Source organism: Somniosus microcephalus, unplaced genomic scaffold (genome assembly GCF_052327205.1).
Source record: "Somniosus microcephalus isolate GS21.2 unplaced genomic scaffold, FLI_Smic_1.0 scaffold4, whole genome shotgun sequence".
Classification (NCBI taxonomy): Eukaryota; Metazoa; Chordata; class Chondrichthyes; order Squaliformes; family Somniosidae; genus Somniosus; species Somniosus microcephalus.
In genome coordinates, this window is record NW_028225191.1 from 2,805,074 (window position 1) to 2,820,646 (window position 15,573).

A 15,573-nucleotide genomic window follows, 5' to 3' on the forward strand; every position below is an offset into this window, starting at 1 on the left:
GTGTGCAGTTTTGGTCACCTTATCTGAGGAAGGATATGCCATGGAAGGAGTCCAGCCAAGATTCACCAGGCTGATACCTGGGATGGCAGCAATGATGTATGAGGAGAGATTGGGTCGATTGGGCTTGTACTCGCTGGAGTTTAGAAGAATGAGAAGGGATCTCATTGAAACTTATAAAATTCTGGCAGGACTGGACACACTAGATGCAGGGAGGATATTCCCGATGGTCGGCGAATCCAGAACCAGGGGTCACAGTCTAAGGATAGGGGTAGGCCTTTTAGGACAGAAATGAGGAGGAATTTCTTCACCCAGAGAGTGGTGAACCTGTGGAATTCTCTACCACAGAAGGCAGTAGAGGCCAATTCATTAAATATATTCAAGAAGGAGTTGGATATATTTCTTAAGGCTAAAGAGATCAAGGGGTATGGGGAGAAAGCAGGGACCCGGTACTGAACTTTGATGATCAGTCATTATCGCATTGAATGGTGGAGCAGGATCGAGGGGCCAAATGGCCTACTCCTGCTCCAATATCTATGTTTGTATCTCTTATGTGGGACCTTATCAAAAGCCTTTTGAAAGTCCAAATACACCACATCCACTGGTTCGCCCTTATCTATTTTACCAGTTACATCCTCAAAATTCCAGTAGATTAGTCAAGCACGATTTACCTTTTGTAAATCCTTGTTGACTTTGTCCGATCCAGTCACTGTTTTCCAAGTGCTCTGCTATTACATCTTTTATAATGGACTCTAGCATTTCCCCCACTACCGATGTCGGTCTGTAATTCCCCGTTTTCTCTCTACCACCTTTTTTGAACAGTGGGGTAACATTAGCTACCCGCCAATCCATGGGTACTGTTCCAGAGTCTATCGAATTTTAGAAGATGACCAGCAATGCATCGACTATTTCTAGGGCCACTTCTTTAAGTACCACAGGATGTAGATTATCTTCTATGTTTCTATGTATTCAATCTTTCCTTGTAGCTGAAATTCTCTAGTCCTGGCAACATCCTCGTAAATCGCCTGTCTCGAGCAGTCACATCTTTCCTGCAATGGGGCGAGCAGAACTGCACGCAGCACTCTAGCCGGTGGCCTAACTGGTGTTTTGTACAGTTCAAGCAGAACCTCCCTGCTCTTACATGATACAGAAAGAGGCACTGCCCCTTTAAATACCTGGGGGGCACCCATTCCCCTTTAAATGGCTAAGCAATTGTTTTTGTTGAAAAGGGCCCGCAGTCCCCTTTGACTCAGCCCCCACCCTCTCACCCACCACAAATACTCACAAGAGAGAGAGAGAGAGAGGAGGAAGAATGCTGGTCTTTGTCCCTTTAAAAGTGGCTGCCCACCAAAATGTTCACAGCACCAGGGCTCTTTGTCCTGGATGAAAAGAGAAAAGGTTCACTTATTTTTAAATGAATGCAGTTGATGAATAGCCTTGCAATAAAGGTAATACAAAGGAATAAACACTCACAAGCTGGGTTTTTCCACCCCCTCCTCCCCTTCCCTTTAACAGCTCCTGCAGACAATGAAAGCGACCTGCAGCCCACCGAGGTCCCGCTCCTCTCCCTCCCGCGCCGCCATTGGTTGGAGGATCGTCAGCCCGCCCGGTCCTCCCAGCGTGTTCCGCGTTCCTGATTGGTGGGCGCCTCGCGTCAATCACACCCTCCTCCGATTACGCGCTGACGCCAGCACGCAACGCCCAGGGGTCGGTTGGATCGGCGCACGCCACCGCAAGGTTAAAAAAAAGAAACCCCACACAAATGAGGAGAAACAAAAATAATAATAACCGCACTTTAGAGGGGAGGAGGTTGGGGGAATTAATGAGTGTTTCCAATTTCTTTCGGAAAAAAAAATATTTGAAAAGCTTCCCAACGGGGCCAGGCGGGCTGCGCATGCGCTCCAGCCATCCTTTGCCTCCCCCACGTGGGCCCGGGGGCCGGACACGCCCACTTGCCTTCCCCTGCACCAATCACAGCGCGGGCAGGCGCTTCTATCAATCGTCACCTGTCAATCACCCTCCCTTCCCCTGCCAGTGCGCCTGCGCGGGGCCTCCGGGGAGCAGCGGGAAGGCCGGGCCCGGGGAAGAGGCGGAATCAGCGGCCGGGGTAAAGTCAAGTGTTGGGGAATCGATTTAAATCGAGGTGAGGGGGGAGCGGAGAGCGAGATTATAAAGTAAAATACGAGAAAATCAAACCTGAGAGTCGGGCGGGGTGGCGGAGTGAGCCGGAGCAATGTGATTCTGACTGACGGGAGCGCTGACCAATAGGAAGAGGGCTGAGGTGGGAGGGCTGAACTGGGCGGCCTGGTCCTCCAACCAATGGCGGCGCGGCTAGGGGGCGGGGCCTCCTCTCCAGCTCAGGTGCGCTGGGGCCGATTGTGACGCGCTGTCCCCAGGTGAGAGCAGCTCAGTAGAGTCAGAAGGTTGTGGGTTCAAATCCCGCTCCAGGGACTTGAGCACATAAAGCGAGGCTGACACTCCAGTGCGGTGCTGAGGGAGCGCCGCACTGTCAGAGGGGCAGTAGTGAGGGAGCGCCGCACTGTCGGAGGGGCAGTACTGAGGGAGCGCCGCACTGTCGGAGGGGCAGTACTGAGGGAGCGCCGCACTGTCGGAGGGGCAGTACTGAGGGAGCGCCGCACTGTCGGAGGGGCAGTACTGAGGGAGCGCCGCACTGTCGGAGGGGCAGTACTGAGGGAGCGCCGCACTGTCGGAGGGGCAGTGCTGAGGGAGCGCCGCACTGTCGGAGGGGCAGTACTGAGGGAGCGCCGCACTGTCGGAGGGGCAGTACTGAGGGAGCGCCGCACTGTCGGAGGGGCAGTACTGAGGGAGCGCCGCACTGTCGGAGGGGCAGTACTGAGGGAGCGCCGCACTGTCGGAGGGGCAGTACTGAGGGAGCGCCGCACTGTCGGAGGGGCAGTACTGAGGGAGCGCCGCACTGTCGGAGGGGCAGTGCTGAGGGAGCACTGCACTGTCAGAGGGGCAGTGTCATAGAGTCACAGAGTTATACAGCACAGAAAGAGGCCCTTCGGCCCATCGCGTCCGTGCCGGCCATCAAGCCCTGTCTAATCTAATCCTGTTTTCCAGCACTTGGTCCCTATCCTTGTATGCTATGGTGTTTCAAGTGCTCATCCAAATGCTTCTTGAATGTTGTGAGGGTTCCTGCCTCTACCACCCTTTCAGGCAGTGAGTTCCAGATTCCAACCACCTTCTTGGTGAAAAAGTTCTTCCTGAAATCCCCTCTAAACCTCCTGCCCCTGACCTTGAATCTATGCCCCCTTGTTATTGACCCCTCTACTAAGGGAAAAAGTTCCTTTCTATCTACCCTATCTGTGCCCCTCATAATTTTGTACACCTCAATCAGGTCCCCCCTCAGCCTTCTCTGCTCCAAGGAAAACAACCCCAGCCTGTCCAGTCTCTCTTCATAGCTGAAGCGCTCTAGCCCAGGTAACATCCTGGTGAATCTCATCTGCACCCTCTCCAAAGCAATCACATCCTTCCTATAGTGTGGCGACCAGAACTGCACACAGTATTCCAGCTGTGGCCTTACCAGCGTTTTGTACAGCTCCATCATAACCTCCCTGCTCTTATATTCTATGCCTCGGCTAATGAAGGCAAGTATCCCATATGCCTTTTTAACCACCTTATCCACCTGTTCTGCTGCCTTCAGGGATCTGAGTGCATGCACACCAAGGTCCCTCTGATCCTCTGTCTTTCCTAGGGTCTTACCATTCATTGTGTATTCCCTTGCCTTGTTAGTCCCTCCAAAATGCATCACCTCACACTTTTCAGGGTTAAATTCCATTAGCCACTGTTCCGCCCATCTGACCAACCCATCTATATCGTCCTGCAGACTGAGGCTACCCTCCTCGCTATTTACCATCCCACCAATTTTCGTGTCATCTGCGAACTTACTGATTATACCTTTTACATTCATATCCAAATCATTAATGTAGACCACAAACAGCAAGGGACCCAGCACCGATCCCTGCGGTACCCCACTGGACACAGGCTTCCAGTCACAGGGAGCTGAGGGAGCGCTGCACTGTCGGAGGGGCAGTACTGAGGGAGCTCCGCACTGTCGGAGGGGCAGTACTGAGGGAGCGCCGCACTGTCGGAGGGGCAGTACTGAGGGAGCGCCGCACTGTCGGCGGGGCAGTACTGAGGGAACACTGCACTGTCGGTGGGGCAGAACTGAGGGAGTGCCGCACTGTCGGAGGGGCAGTACTGAGGGAGCGACACACTGTCGGAGGGGCAGTACTGAGGGAGTGCCGCACTGTCGGAGGGGCAGTGGATGTGGCGTATTTGGATTTTCAAAAGGCTTTCGATAAGGTCCCGCATAAGATATTAGCGTGTAAAGTTAAGGCACATGGGATTGGTAGCAAGGTATTGACTTGGATAGAGAACTGGTTGGCAGACAGGAAGCAAAGAGTTGGAATAAACGGCTCTTTTTCCGAGTGGCAGGCAGTGACTAGTGGGGTACCGCAGGTATCGGTCCTTGCACCCCAGCTATCACAATATATATTAATGATATGGATGAGGGAACTAGATGTAATATCTCCAAGTTTGCAGACGACACAAAGCTGGGTGGGCGTGTGTGCTGTGAGGAGGATGCCGAGAAACTCCAGTCTGATTTGGACAGGTTGGGTGATTGGGCAGAAGCATGGCAGATGCAATATAACGTGGATAAATGCGAGGTCATCCACTTTGGTGTCAAAAACAGGAAGGCAGATTATTATCTGAATGGCAATAGATTGGGAGAAGGGGAATTGCAACGAGACCTGGGCGTCCTTGTGCACCGGTCGCTGAAGGTAAGCATGCAGGTGCAGCAGGCGGTGAAGAAGGCAACTGGTATGTTGGCTTCGTAGCGAGAGGGTTCGAGTACAAGAACAAGGATGTCTTGCTGCAGTTGTACACGGCCTTGGTGAGACCACATCTTGAGTATTGTATGCAGTTTTGGTCGCCTTTTCTGAGGAAGGATGTTCTCGCCATGGAGGGAGTGCAGCGAAGATTCACCAGACTGATACCTGGGATGGCAGGAATGACATATGAGGAGAGATTGGGTCGATTGGGCTTATACTCACTGGAGTTTAGAAGAATGAGAAGGGATCTCATTGAAACTTATAAAATTCTAACAGGACTGGACAGACTGGATGCAGGAAGGATGTTCCCGATGGTGGGGGAGTCCAGAACCAGGGGACACAGTCTAAAGATAAGGGGTAAGCCATTTAGGACAGAGATGAGGAGGAATTTCTTCACCCAGAGAGTGGTGAACCTGTGGAATTCACTCACACCAAGCTCGCACAGATAACAGTGTGATAATGACCAGACAATCTGTATTGGTGATGTTGGGTGAGCGATAAATATTGGTCCCAGGACACAGGGAGAACTCCCCTTGCCCTTTTTAGGTTTTTAAACTGTCATTCAAGTTTCCCTCCCACTATTGTGAAGGGCGGGTATCCGCTGGGATACAGTCCCACAGTCACTGGTTGCCTTCTAGTGCCCCTCCGAGTGACCAATGTGTGAGGGTGTGCAGTGATTGTTGGCAGCCTATTCAACCTTGGGGGCATCACAGACAAAATCAAGCCCCCTTTGCAGACTCGGCCTTTGCTGCCAGGGTGACTGGACAGTGATCAGTAGCAGGAGCCCAGGGCACTGAGACTAACTGCAGTCTCCCCAACTGCATCCCAGGCCGGGATCAGCTGAGCTCCCTCACAGTGTGCAGCTGGAATGTGCAACCTATCCTGGGGAGCGGGGGAAAGGGAGGTCAAGGGTCAGCACCGAATGTCAGTCAACCTTGACCCCCAGACTCCCTCACTGATATAATCATAGAAATTTACAGCACAGGAGGAGGCCATTCGGCCCATCTTGTCCGTGCCGGCCGACAAAGAGCTATCCACCCTAATCCCACTTTCCAGCACTTGGTCCGTAGCCTTGTAGTTTACGGCACTTCAAGTACATATCCAAGTAATTTTTAAATGTGATGAGGGTCTCTCCCTCTACCACCCTTTCAGGCAGTGAGTTCCAGACCCCCACCACCCTCTGGGTGAAAACATTTCTCCTCAAATCCCCTCTAAACTTCTGACCAATTACTTTAAATCTATGCCCCCTGGTTATTGACCCTTCTGCTAAGGGAAATAGGTCCTTCCTATCCACTCTATCTAGGCCCCACATAATTTTATACACCTCAGTTAAGTCTCCCCTCAGCCTCCTCCATTCCAAAGAAAACAACCCCAGCCTATCCAATCTTTCCTCATAGCTAAAATTCCCCAGACCAGGCAATATCCTCGTAAATCTCCTCTGCACCCCCTCTAGTACAATCACACCCTTCCTGTAATGTGGTGACCAGAACTGCACGCAGTGTTCTAGCTGTGGCCTAACTAGTGTTTTATACGGTTCAAGCATAACCTCCCTGCTCTTATATTCTGTGCCTCGGCTAATAAAGGCAAGTATCCCGTGTGCCTTCTTAATCTCCTTATCTACCTGTCCTGCTACCTTCAGGGATCTGTGGACATGCACTCCAAGGTCCCTCTGATCCTCTGCACTTCTCAGTGTCCTACCATTTATACTGTATTCCCTTGCCTTGTTAGCCCTCCCCAAATGCATTACCTCACACTTCTCCGGATTGAATTCCATTTGCCACTGTTCTGCCCACCTGACCAGTCCATTGGTATCTTCCTGCAGTCTGCAGCTTTCTTCTTCATTATCAACCACACGGCCAATTTTTGCATCATCTGCAAACTTCTTAATCATACTTCCTACATTCAAGACCAAATCACTGATATGGACCAATCAGCAGAACACGTTCTATTGACGTCATGACGTCTGCACCTTTTATGACGTCAAGACGTCCCAGAGCGCGTCACCCGCTGCCCGCCCATTGATCCCAGGATCTGTCTCCCTATTGGTCGGCGGACATGTCAATCACGCCCGCTGTCACGTGCCCCTGAGGCGCTCTCCGGCTCCGCCCGAGTGAAGTCGCTCCATTCGGTGCCTGCGGAGCCCTCGGACTCTCAGGCTTGGATTCCCCTTTTATTCTCTCCCCTCCTCTGATCTCAATCGGATCGGGGGAAAACTCACTTTCCCTCACTGATTGCGGCTCTTCACCAACACCGACTTTACAAAGAAAGCCCCGAGCGGCAGCCTGGAGCTCGGGCCCAGCGCGCAGGCGCGGGGGAGGATGATTGACAGGGGCCCCGGGTGTGTGCTGAGCATGCGCGGTGCGGGCCAGGCGCCTGTGGAGCAGGAGCGGGCTGGGCCATGTGGCGCATGCGCGGGGTCAGCCACAACTCAGCGCGGCGGCCAGGACGCTTTCTGGAGCGCGGGGGCTTGTGGGTATTGTAGCCGCCATTACTGTTGACCCTTTCAACCAACCTGTGCAGCAGCTGGGGCCTGAAAATCAGCTTCACTGCCCCTGGGCTGGGAAAGGGGGACATGAGTACAGGCACCGTACCATAGTGGTTATGTTACTGGACTAGTTATCCAGAGGCCTGGACTAGTGATCTGGAGAAGTGAGTTCAAGTGAGAACTATATCTAACTCCTTCTTGAATATATTTAACAATTCATTAAATATATTCAAGAAGGAGTTAGATATATTTTTTAAGGCTAAAGGGATCAAGGGATATGGGGAGAAAGCAGGGACAGGGTACTGATTTTGGATGATCAGCCATGATCTCATTGAATGGCGGAGCAGGCTCGAGGGGCCGAATGGCCTCCTCCAGCTCCTATCTTCTAAGTTTCTATGTAATCCCAGCACGGCAGCTGCAGAACTTAAATTCAGTTAATTAAATAAATCTGGAATTAAAAGGCTCGTAATGGTGACCATGAAACCGTCATTAAAAACCCATCTGGTTCATTAATCTGACTGGCTTAGATGTGACTTCAGACTTACAGCAATGTGGTTGTCTCTTCACTGCCCTCTGAAGTGACCTAGCAAGCCCCTCAGTTGTACCAAACCACTGCAAAGAAGTGTAACCGCACTGTGGGAGCACCTTCACCACACGGACTGCAGCGGTTCAAGGCGGCAGCTCGTCACCACCTTCTCAATGGCAACTAGGGATGGGCAATAAATGCTGGTGTTGCCAGCGACGCCCACATCCCATGAAGGCTAAAGGGATCAATTGAATGGCGGAGCAGGCTCGAGGGGCAGAATGGCCGACTCCTGCTCCTATCTTCTATGTTTCTATGAATGATTATATAAATAAAATGGAGACCACGTTCTCCCTCTTACCCCTTTCTACACTCCTTTCACAGGGTTTTAGAAGTGGAGCCTTTACAGACAGGAGGCTGAGAGCTAACATCACGTCAAGATCTGACAGAGTTACAGGATTCCTCAGGACATGATGCAATCGGTCCTCCAATCTGCTGGCACGCCAGTGAACCAGAGTTCACACTGAGAGACCTTTTAAATGTTCTGAGTGTGGGAAGAGCTTCAAGATCTACAAGCACCTGAAGCGACACCAGTGGCTACATATTGGGGAGAGCCCGTTCACCGGCCCCGTGTTCCAGAAGGGATTCACTCAGTCATCCGCTCCAATGATACACCAGCAAGATCACACGAGGGAGAGACCTTTAACCCGCTCCATGTGTGGGACGGGATTAATTGCACCCTCCGTGCTGCTGAGACAGCAGCTTGTCCACACCAATGAGAGACCGTTGACCTGCTCCGTGTTTTTGAATCGATTCTCTCATTCTGCCACCCTCTTGAGAGACCAGCTTGTTCACGTTAAATGTTCTGACTGTGGGAAGAAATTTAAAAGGTCCCAGGATCTGAAGAGACGCCAGCTGGAGAGAGCAGGAGAGATTCTGTTCACCTGCTCCGTGTGTAGGAAGAGATTCATTCGGTCCTCGAATCTGCTGGCACACCAGCGAGTTCACACTAGGGAGAGACCGGTGAAACATTCCGACTGTGGGACAAGCTTTCAAATGTCCCAGGAGCTGAAGGGACACCAGCTGGAGAAAGCAGGAAAGAGGCCATTCACCTGCCCTGTGGGTGGGAAGGGATTCACTCGGTCATTCAACCTACTGACACACCAGCGAGTTCACACTGATGAGAGACCATTTACATGTCCTGTCTGCGGGAAGAGCTTTAAAAGCTCCGTGGAACTGAAGCAACACCAGCGTGTTCACTCCGATCAGAGACCATTTACATGTTCTGTCTGTGGGAAGAGCTTTAAAAGCTCCAGGAATCTGAACGGACACCAGCGAGTTCACACTGGGGAGAGGCCGTTCACCTGCTCCGTGTGTGGGAAGGGATTCACTCAGTCATCCACCCTGTTGAAACACCAGCAAGTTCACACTGATGAGAGACCATTTAACTGTTCTGACTGTGGGAAGAGCTTTAAAACCTCTGGGGATCTGAAGGGACACCAGCGAGTTCGCACTGGGGAGAGACCGTTCACCTGCTCCGTGTGTGGGAAGGGATTCACTCGGTCAGCCCACCTGGGGACACACCAGCAAGTTCACACTGATGAGAGACCATTTAACTGTTCTGACTGTGGGAAGAGCTTTAAAACCTCTGGGGATCTGAAGAAACACCAGCGAGTTCACTCCGATCAGAGACCATTTACATGTTCTGACTGTGGGAAGAGCTTTAAAAGCTCCGGGAATCTGAACGGACACCAGCGAGTTCACACTGATGAGAGACCGTTCACCTGCTCCATGTGTGGGAATGGATTCACTCAGTCATCAAGCCTGGTGACACACCAGCGAGTTCACACTGATGAGAGACCATTTAACTGTTCTGACTGTGGGAAGAGCTTTAAAAGCTCTGGGAATCTGAAGGGACACCAGCGAGTTCACACTGGGGAGAGGTCATTCACCTGCTCCGTGTGTGGGAAGGGATTCACTCTGTCCTCGAATCTGCTGAGACACCAGCGAGTTCACACTGTTCTGTAGCGCAGGGCCCTGTAGAAAGCTGGGGTGACATGAACATGGAATGGATGAATGTTTTATAAATCTTGTACTGCTGTTTAATCTTTAAGACTGTTGTGCTGATGATTCTCTTCGATTGACTGTTCATGGTGTTACATAGAATGTACAGCACAGAAACAGGCCATTCGGCCCAACTGGTCCATGCCGGTGTTTATGCCCCACACCCACCCTACTTCAATTAACCCGATCAACATATCCTCCCATTCCTTTCTCCCTCACGTGGCTTCCCCTTAAATGCATCTATGCTGTTCACCTCAACTACTCCCCGTGGTAGTGAGTTCCCCATTCTACCACTCTCTGGGTAAAGAAGTTTCTCCTGAATTCACTACTGGATTAATTAGTAACAGTTTTATATTTATGGCCCCATAACTATGATGAGATTCTGTTAAGCTGCCCAGTATGATGTTGTACTTTGTCTTTTTCTGATGAATGAAACATTACTGAGCCCCTGTACCCGTGTTATGGGATGAAGTGCCAGACAACTAAAGGCACAACGTCTGGGTGTGAATCTAATAATAACCTCACGGACCGTATAGGTGTGATAACCAGACGGACTTGTGGTTATAGTCTGGTCACAGATGGACTAAATTCCCTGAGTTAGCAGGAGTTCAGGAGGCGGTCAACAGACAGGTCCAAACAATCCCATTTCCTGAGCGGTAACCAAGCTTGTGTATAATAACAGGCCACTTAAGCCGTTGTCAGTTGGAACAGACTCGAGAAGGTCGCGCGTGAATCCACTGTACTTCTATTCTCCAGATTGAGGGAATTATCACCCGATCTGTGTTATGCAGTGCTCTTAATAAAGCTTGGAGAGACAATTTGTGTTCTTGTGAGTTTGATTATCTGGTATCCGAAACCCTGGGACTCCCGATCATTAGAGTCAACCTCAGTGTGTGGAAAGGGATTCCCTGGTGTATCCCACCCGCTGACACGCCAGAGTGTCCACATTGTGACTGCGGTGGGTCGATTCCACTGTTTCCGATGCCTTTAATCACATCCAGGACTGAACCATGTTAATTCAGGCAACTGGGACTTGTTAATGTTAAAACCCCAATTACTGGACTGGATTTTTATATTCTGTATCAATAAATCAGTTTCGTTAGAAACACAGTCGATTGAGTCCTTGTTTCTAAGATAAGTCGAGAGCCAATTGATTACTTGTTACAGACATTCCCTGTCCTCAATAACTGTGTCCAGGAGAGAAGCTGAGGGGCTTCTGCTACTTTTGTGGGGTGAATTTTTGTGCTCATCGAGATTCTGGATGTCATTATGGGGAAAGGAACATTTTAACATTCTCAGCACCTGGTGTCAACATCAAACACTCCGAGGGCAGGTACAGCATGGGTTAGATACAGAGTAAAGCTCCCTCTACACTGTCCCATCAAACACTCCCAGGGCAGGTACAGCACGGGTTAGATACAGAGTAAAGCCCCCTCTACACTTTCCCATCAAACAATCTCAGGACAGGTACAGCACAGGTTAGATACAGAGTAAAGCTCCGTCTACACTGTCCCATCAAACACTCCCAGGGCAGGTACTGCACAGGTTAGATACAGAGTAAAGCTCCCTCTAAACTGTCCCATCAATTACTCCCAGGGCAGGTACAGCATGGGTTAGACACAGAGTAAAGCTCCCTCTACACTGTCCCATCAAACACTCCCAGGGCAGATGCAGAATTGACGTTAAGATCTGACAGATCGCTCGATTCATCGGGACCTGAATATCATCGGCCTTTGTACACGGAAGGAGAGAGCAGCGATCACAGCGCGGACAAACTGCACACGTGTTCCGTGTGTGGACACGGATTCAGCCGATCGCCTGACCTGGCGAGACACGTGCACCGTCACACCAGAGAGAAACTGGAACTGGGTAAAGGTGGGGACGGCGGGAAGGGATTCAGTTCCCCGTCCGTCGGATGTTCATTGGTGCAGTCACACCGTGGACAGTCTGTTCACCTGCTCCGTGTGTGGGAAGGCATTTGTTTATTCATCCCACCTGCTGACACACCAGCGTGCTCACTCTGATGAGAGACTGTTTAAATGTTCTGACTGTGGGAAGAGCTTTGAAAGCACCGGGGAGATGAAGGGACACCAGCGAGTTCACACTGGAGAGAAACCCTTTAAATGTTCTGACTGTGGGAAGAGCTTTAAAAGCTCTAAGAGCCTGAAGAGACACCAGCGAGTTCACACTGTTCCTAGAATCTTACAGCACAGAAGGTTCTTGGGCCCATTGTGATGTGCCGGCTCTTTGAAAGAGCTGTTGAATTTAGTCCCACTCCCCTGCTTTATCCCCATAACCTCCAAACTAGTCCTCTTCAAGTACATGTCCAATTGACTTTGAAAGTTCCTATTGTACCACATAGAAGGCTGGTTAACAAAATTGAGGCTCATGGAATAGGTGGGTCAGTGTGTGGAGGTAGGAAGTCGCCAGGTAGCCGCAAGGTCTGCCCGTAGACTAACTCAGCTGATGAAGACTGAAGGTCCTCCTTGGGGGCCGTCCGGAGCCCTAACAGCACCCAGGGTAATCTGTCTACCCAGTTGGATCTGCGCAGGCTGGCACAAAGGGATGCCTTGAGCGACCGATGGAACCTTTCGCACAGGCCATTCACCTGCGGATGGTAGGCGGTAGTACGGTGCAGCTTGGTGGCCAAGCTGTGTGCAACGGCATTCCATAATTTGGAAGTGAATTGTGGACCTCGGTCCGATGAAATGTCGGATGGGACGCCGAAGTGAGCCACCCACGATGACAGGAACGCCCTGGAGACATCAGCTGCAGTGGTAGCGACCAATGGAATCGCCTCTGGCCACCTGGTGGTACGGTCCACTATTGTGAGGAGATGCGTAAAACCCCGTGAGGCGGGGAGAGGACCCACTAGGTCCACATGCACGTGGTCAAAACGTCGTTCTGGCACTGGAAACTCAGCCAATGGGGCTTTAACATGCCAGTTGACTTTCGCTTTCTGACAATCAATACAATTGTTTGTCCAATCTCGGACATCTAAGTGCATGCCTTTCCACACGAACTTGCAGGACATTAGACGTTGCGAAGCCCACATCCCTGGGTGCGACAACCCGTGTATTGCCTGAAAGACTTTCTTGCGCCATTCGACCAGCACTATGGGCCTAGGCACTCCCATGGACGTGTCGCACAAGAGGGTGGTTCCTGCTGACTGGAACTTAACGTCAGCGACTTGCCAACTGGAAGGCGTGGTCCGGTATGCTTGCACCTCAGGGTTTGCTAACTGCTCTTCCGCTAAGCCAGCGAAATCGATACCCAGGTGAACTGCCAGGACAGGAGCGCGGGAGAGGCAATCGGCCACGAGGTTGTCCTTGCCCGAGACATGTCGTAAATCGGTTGTGAATTCCGATATGAAGGTGAGGTGACGCTGTTGCCGAGCTGACTAAGGTTCAGACGTTTTGGCCATTGCAAAAGTGAGTGGTTTGTGGTCCACGAACGCGGTGAACGGGTGTCCTTCTAGCAGAAACTGAAAATGCCGAATGGCCAAAAACAAGGCCAGCAACTCCCTATCAAATGTGCTGTACTTGCGCTCGTTCTTGCGCAGTTGGCGGCTGAAAAAGGCCAGCGGCTGCCAAGTCCCGTTGACCCATTGTTCCTGCACCACCCCAATGGCATAGTCAGAGGCGTCTGTCGTGAGAGCGATGGTTACGCCCGGAATGGGGTGTGCCAGCATGGTTGTGTCTGCCAACACTGCTTTGGTATCCAGGAAAGCTTGGTCCATCTGGGGAGTCCAGTCGATGAGGTCTTTGCCCGATTTCGCTTTCAGTGCTTCATAGAGTGGTTGCATCAACTGAGCTGCCTTGGGGACAAAACGATGGTAAAAATTAACCATCCCCAGGAACTCCTGCAAGGACTTGACCATGAGAGGTTGTGGAAAAGCTGTAATGGCCTCTACCTTGGTGGCTAGTGGAACGGCGCCGCCCGAGGTGATCCTGTGCCCCAGGAAGTTGATGCTGGTAAGACCGAATTGGCATTTAGCTGGGTTGACGATGAGGCCATGTTGGCTTAACCGGGTGAAGAGCTTGCATAAATGCACCAAGTGTTCCTTGGAGTCTTTACTAGCGATGAGGATATCGTCTAGACATACAAAAAGAAAAGGTAAATCCCGTAGCACAGAGTCCATGAGCCACTGGAAAGCCTGCGCTGCATTTTTTAATCCGAAAGGCATTCAGAGAAATTCAAAAAGGCCAAACGGTGTGATGACCACCATCTTGGGAACGTCTTGGGGGTGCACCGGAACTTGGTGATACCCGTGGACGAGATCAACTTTTGAAAATATTGAGTTGCCAGCCAAACGGGCCAAGAAATCTTGGATATGAGGTATTGGATACCTGTCTGGTGTCGTGGCATCGTTCAGTCGTCTGTAATCACCGCAAGGCCACCACCCTCCACCTGGTTTAGGGACGATGTGCAGTGGAGATGACCAAGGACTGTCGGAGCATTGGATGATCCTGAGGCACTCCATTGTTTGGAATTCTGCTTTAGCCGCTGCGAGTTTGCCGGGTTCTAACCTGCGTGCCCGGGCGTAAACCGGTGAACCATTTGTGGTGATATGGTGTGCCACACCATGTTTCGTGACTGCTGCCGAGAAGGTAGGCCTGGTGAGCTCTGGAAACTCGCCGAATAGGCGTGTAAACCCATCTTGCACTGGTACCGCACAGGCAACCGACCAGGACACAGCAGTGCTGCAGTGGCAGGGCACCATGTGATAAGTGGACGCGTGAATGAGGTAGCAGTTTTTGACGTCGACAAGAAAGCCGTTTGCACAAAAGAAGTCGGCACCTAGTATGGCCTGTGACACTGTGGCAGTGATAAATTGCCAGAGGAACCGCTGACCGCCGAAGGTTACATTAACAGTCCGCTTTTCAAAAGTGTGGATAGCCGCGCCATTGGCTGCCTCGAGTGCAGGACCGCGACCGCCGGATTGTTGATCCAGCTTGGAAGCTGGCAGAATGCTGCACTGGGACCCAGTGTCGCACAGGAATCGTCTTCCTGTTGTGGAATCAGTAACATAAAGTAATTTCCCTGTTGAACCGACCGCCATGGCAAATTGAACATGTTTTTCAGGCCTTTTCGTCCCTTTTGAACAACGATGGCTTGTTGAAGGATTTTTTGGGGGGGGAGAAACTGCAGGGGGGCCGGCAGCATCGAGCTTTGGCGCCAAAACGGGCATGGTATGTGCACCAGCCTGCTGGAGGAGGGCTGGGCTTCGCACACGCAGGAGAAAGGTGCCTCGTGGCTGCACAGCACTGCTGCGTAACTGTAAAAATCTTGTCTGCCTCTGCCGCGAGCTCGGCACAATCAGTGATCTCAGAGTTGGCCAAGGCTGTCTGAACAGCTTCAGGTAGCTGGCAGAGGAAAAGTTCCCAGAATAAAAAACATTGGGCTTCCGAACCCAGCAGGGTGAGCATTTGGCTCATTAATTCCAAAGGTTTTGAGTCCCCGAGGCCTGGCATGGCAATAAGCCTGCGTGCGTGCTCCGACTTATTAAGGCCAAAAATTTGCAGCAAACGAGCTTTAAGAGCTAAATACTTGCCCTCGTCTGGTGGATTGCTCAGGAGGCTGAAAACCCTCGAGGCCGTGGTGCTGTCGAGAGCGGAGACCACGTAAAAATAACGAGTCAAATC